Source organism: Blennius ocellaris (genome assembly GCF_963422515.1).
Source record: "Blennius ocellaris genome assembly, chromosome: 4".
Classification (NCBI taxonomy): domain Eukaryota; kingdom Metazoa; phylum Chordata; class Actinopteri; order Blenniiformes; family Blenniidae; genus Blennius; species Blennius ocellaris.
Window position 1 is genome coordinate 22,323,196 of NC_137653.1, and position 6,000 is coordinate 22,329,195.

Consider the following 6,000-nt stretch of genomic DNA (forward strand, 5'->3'; position numbering starts at 1 on the left):
AATCATATATGGACATCTGAACAGCATTAGAGGCTCTGAGAACCGAGTTCCTTACATACTGAGTGGTTTTAAGTACTTTTTGACACCACAATCCCTGAAAAACCTTCAGTGAGAGGCTGCTTAGTGGGTCACACCCAGTGTTGCCACAGTTACCTTTAGAAGTAATCTGGGTTATTAATTACCTCTTTATAAAGTAACTTAGATACTTTACTGATTACTTGTTTTTGTAACTAAGTTAGATTAAAAGTTACTTTTTTTTTCTTTTTTCGTTTCAACGTGAAAATGGCAAACTCTGCTGTTCCCTGCCTCCTGCACCATGTTTATACACATTTTAACCTTTCACCTTCATTCTTTGTTGTACTTATATCTAACTCATGGATTTACTATCAGATTTTTATAATTATTGGTATTTATTTACCCCGTGATGCAGTTGTCTGTTGTTGCACTATTGTGCAAGCAACTATGGACAAGCAATTTTCATAGAAGTCCAAGCAAGACACATCCGTCTGTCCAGGCCATAATCTGGACATCTATTTCCCTGCATTCCTCCCGCACTTTTTGTGCCGGGACGGTGAGGGTGAGTCAGGTTTTCGTGTGGGTTCGCTGAAAATATTGTGAATGGTACAGAAAAAACTGCAACCAATGGCTATAATTTTTCATCACCCCTCTCTTTAACACGTACTGCGCAGTGCAACAGAAGCTTTTGACAGCCAGAACTAGTTGAAAATAGAAGTTTTAACAGGCCGTATTCTGGACGTCTTTTTGACAGCCAGAACTAGTTGACAAGTGTGTTGTGTTGTGAAGCACTTTGTGGCTTTTTGACTGTGAAAAGTGCTATATAAATAGATTTTACTTACTTAATGACTTAAAAATGACAAAAAAATGACATCTTAGACACCCAGAATCAGTTGAAAGAGACAGGTCACAAGTTAAGTCCAACTGATGATTATTGATTTGTCATTAAAGTAATGAGGGAAGTCGCTCCTGACAGGCAAGGGGAGACAACTTGTGCAGTTTAAGGCAGACTGCACAATGTCTGTGTTATGATAATTTTTTGCTTTGGTCGCAAGGTATTGAACTTGTTAAGCTTCCACAGAGAAACTCGCCACTTTGATAACCTTCGATTTTTTTTCACTTTTTCCCTAAAGTGTGTGTGTGTCCTGTGAAAGACTGACGACATGTCCTCATTCTGGCTCCAAACGTATTTTCATTGAAATCCATATGACGTCCAGACAAGACGTAAATACTACGTCCAAGAAAGACGTCTAAAAAATTTTAATTTTTGGGCTCCTCTGAGGACATCTTCTGGATGTATAGAGATGACGTCTTTTGGACCACTTTTCTCTCGGTGGGATCAGCTGGATGTGGCCACTGAAATAAAATGTGTTTGACACCCTGAGCTAGACTTTGGACAAATGTTCACTTTGGTGTTGGTACAAGTTGAATTGAACATGTATGAACAAATAAACATTTTAACATTTCAGAATATCTAATATTGTTTAAACTTATTGTCAGGCAGGTTGAGTTCTTTGGAGACTTTCTGTGGCTTTGGCTGCATAACAACTCTCGATATTGTTCATTATGTCTTTACTCGGTCAGTAATCATTCCAACTCTTATCTTTGTTTGTATCCCCAAATATAAAACCACCTCACATTTTCAGACCAATTTCATGGAGAAAAAAACCCTTGTCTTATACTCATCCTTATTTGGTTTTGTCAATGTGCTCATATCTATGTTAATTTATGTGGAATCCAGGATATAATATATTTTGTGACCTCAGTGTAGTCCTGTTCTAATGAATACAACATCTCTGGAACTTGACATGAATATAGATTTTGACACAGACATAAACTGAACAGACTTCATGAATAAGTCAATGTCAGTCACACACAGAGGCAGAGCTTGTCAACAAGCAAGGCGGGCGGCTGCTTGGGGCAGCAGGCCACTAGGCATCCCCAAAGGATGATGACAATTCAGTTTCTGATCATTCTTGCTGCTTTCAGACTGGCCCCTTGAGGCCCCTTTGTTTAGCTCTCAGTGTGTTCTGACATTAGGCAGATTTTACTCTTAAATGCGGCAGAGCTTTATTCAAGAGATCGTCTGCCATTGCTTTCACTTCATCCAACTGGTACGCAACAACCTTCATATAAAGTTTTACTTCATTTTTGAGTCAAAAGATCCTAGGACTTTTTAATCACTTCAAATATAGTGAAAATCTAAATTAAATGAAATTATGAATCATTACAGGTTGAAATATAGCAAAGTTTTGATACCCTTGTGTTGGTGGTCCCCCCTTCCTGTTCTTCAAAGGTTTACAGCCTGCAGACAATTGGCAATCGGGAGGTAATAAGAAGAGGCATGGCGGACAGAGGAGGCCTGACTCTCTCAGGCTGGTATCCTCTTCCAAGGAAGACCTTGGCAGGAGCATTTTTTCCCCATTTTCTTTCATTTGGTGTTTTAATGCGAGTTGGGCTTTACTTTTCCTGGTTCCATATTTTGTATTTTTGTAGCTTTATGGGAAATGAGCTGGTTCTGATGGCACATTGCGTGGTCTTCCCCTTTACTTTCAGCTGGGATGTCTTTCCCCTTTTATTTCAGCCCACTGATTGTTTATTAACCCCATTTGATAAAGCAACTTGAACTAATGTTGTCCTTCCAGCCAATGCCAACTAATGTTGTCATTCCAGCCATACTCTGTTGTGTATCTGGGATTGTAACAATCCTCTCTGGTCAAATTTGACCCAAAGTAGTAGGACAAAGATGTAGGACCCAATATCTGTTCTACATCTTTAGTAAACTTCACTCCAACTCACCATTACAAAAATGGCACACTTTATATAGCCAGCCATCCATCCATCTTACCGCTTCATCTTGTGCAGAGTATAGAGAGAGCCAATCTCGCTGTGGGTGAGGGCAGCATACACCCTGAACAGGTTGCAAGTCCATCGCAGAACAAACACAGAGAGACATACATTCACACCAAGGGCCAATTTATAATCACCAAATAATCTTGCGTGCATGTTTCTGAACTGTGGGTGGAAATCAGAGTCTATTCTACTTTTAGAAAACCTAGGAACTTTCAGTAAGCAGCACTCTTGAGAACGCTGTGTTCTTCTGGGGTAATGAGGGCCTAACAGGTCTTTAAGATATGTTGGAGCCCAGTTTTCAAAAGCTTGAGAACGCTGTGCTAAAAGCTAAAAGCATCCTATTCTAGATGGAACAGCAAGCCACTGAAGAGACGCTGTTATTGGAGTGACGGTGGTAGTCTCGCCACAGCATTTTCAAGATGAAATGAGTCATGAGTTGTTCATGCAGGGGCACAATGACTGGAATTATGTTTTTCAGGTAGTATGGACTTGTCACTGTACCTTTCACAAAGTGTGGGGCAGATCTGTAATGACCAGATACACCTGCTCAGACTAACACCAGGACCAAAGTCTGGTCACAACAGTGGCTGATGTGGAACGCTCTCCTTAACATCGCCGACATTGTTGGTGGCCATCATATCTGCTCAGTGTGAATGGACTTTTGTCAGAGAATAGCACTGAGGCCCACTGGTCCCTCGCCCAGTATAAGTGTGCTTTCTTCCATCAAGACGATGATGCCTGTGCCCGGTGGTGTGTTTAGGTACCCTCGCAGGACCACACTGAAGTAAACGGTTTCCAACAGTCTGACGTGACACTTGGTGCCTCTTGACTCCCTTAAATGTGCCTGGAGTTGAGTGGAATTCATAATTTGTTCACAATGATGCAGTCATCAGTGTGGGATATGGACAGAGGATGTCCATTTCTGTCTTTCTGTGACTCTTCCAGGCCATCTGTTTGTCTGTTCAACCTGCTGATTATATTCTGAGCTCAGTGGACACTTCGGTTTGAGAACATCCAGTTTGAAGCATTCAGTGCCGAGATTCTGTTGATCAATTGTTGGGTATTGTCTTGGTTTCATGATGACAAAATGTGAACAGCATGATGAGGAAGAATGCTCAAATATCAGTTGTATTTGAACGAGTAAATGTATTGGTCCATTCATTGATGAAACGACTGCTGTGAATTTGGCATTTAAGCTCCCTGTGAGAGAACGGCAAGTTGTGCAAAACATACTGAAATAATGAACATTTGGACATTAAAAACATTTAGAGAAGACCACAATAAGTAAAAGTTATAGGTTCATCTTGAAACGTCACTCAATGGCCAAATATCTTTATTGTGAGTAGTCTATGTAGTGGATGCAGTCAATATCAAAAAGCAATACCTCTCAGAAAGCAAGCAAAAAGTTTCAGAGTTAAAAAAAAAAAACAGGCAAGTATATGGCTAGCTTGCTTGCATGTTAAATATTAATAGCATAGCAAAAAGCAACATTTAACTCTGAACTGCTGTTTTCCCTGGTGTTTAAACAAGCACAAAAATGTGAGATTGAAAATTAAGCATGTTTCTGTTCCTGCAGGTCAGCTGAAGGAGCAGGTTCTTTGATGTTTTTTGTTTGTTTGTTTTTTTAAATAAAACTGCAAATATCATGTTAAGCTTTCAGCAGTTGTAGTGGAAAAAGAACTTCACAAACACGAAACGAGGGAATGTGATGTCAGTGTTTGTTCTCTGATTTTGCCATATCCATATGCTGACTCGATGAGTCAGTTGCGAAAAACTGAACACATATCGATCAAAACTACGCAGTGAGAATACACACAGATCTCTTGTTCGGTGATTTGTTTGTCTGCTTTATGACGGCTTTGTGTACATTGCGCTTCCACATAGTACATTCTGCTGATAACAGAGGCTCAGTTGTTCTTTCAGGATGGACTTCCAATGAATGATTGAAGCCTCAAAGATTAAGAGCTTTTCGATTTAAGTTTGACATAACAGATGTGCTTTTCATTTATGCTGTCAAGGCCTTGCCATGGGCCTTATGCAAGCTATACTTTACGTCTGTCTAAAACAGCACTGGAAAAGACAAAAGGGCATTGTTAGGAGTATGAATAAAAACCTTTGCTTAGTTGCTTGAAAACATTGTGCTTTGTAAGCATGTCTCACATCTTGTACACAATATCATTCTGTTTGAGAACACCTACCTGCAATGGACATAAGGGTTCGATCACTGACCACTGCGAAAGACCCTATTGAAACTGTAGGGATTATTATTGTTATTATTATTGTTGTTTGTCAGCCTGAACATACGTATTTGTGAGCACCTTGGCATGCATAACTTTTTGTGAAACAGAGTTGTCAGGTCTGTCAATATTTTGATTATGTAGGTGTGTGTGTGTGTTGCACATAATACTATATTTCTAATACAGAAACATTCATAAAGTAGAACTATAGAATATTGGATATGGGGCAGGAATTGATAAGTTTGACTTCTTCCTACCCCTTTTCAGGCATATACTTAAATATAAGAGATATGTATCTTATATTTAATTAACAAGTGATGTGGTTTAAAGAGGCAGTGCGAGTGATGATGTGGGCAGCTGAATTTTGGACCAGTTGCAGTTCATGGAGGGATTTGTAGGGGAGGCCAAAGAGGAGAGGGTTCCAGTAATCCAATCTAGTATTGGGTTTTGGTGGAAGCAATGGAGTCCTTATAGCAGTGTTTTTCAACCTTTTTTGAGCCAAGGCACACTTTTTTTTCTTTGGAAAAATCTCGAGGCACACCACCACCCGAAAATGTTCAAATGTGAAACTCTGTAGCCTCTATTAACAATATTAAGTAATTCTCATCAAAGTTTTATCAACAGGAATCAAATGAATACAGAAAAAAAGTATTTCCCAATTTCTTTTTTATATTTTTACTCACTCAGTGTGAAACCTGGACCTGATGGATAAAGAGCTAAGATCCTGGTTTGCATTCTTCCTTTTCAAAAACGTCTCCATCACTGTCACTGACACAGTACTTTGATACAAGATGGCAGCAGCCGCAGGTGGTGGTGATTAACCAGACTGACGTCTGTTAAGTTTCATTTCACCGGCAAATTTCGGCACACCTGACTATATCTCGCGGATCACCAG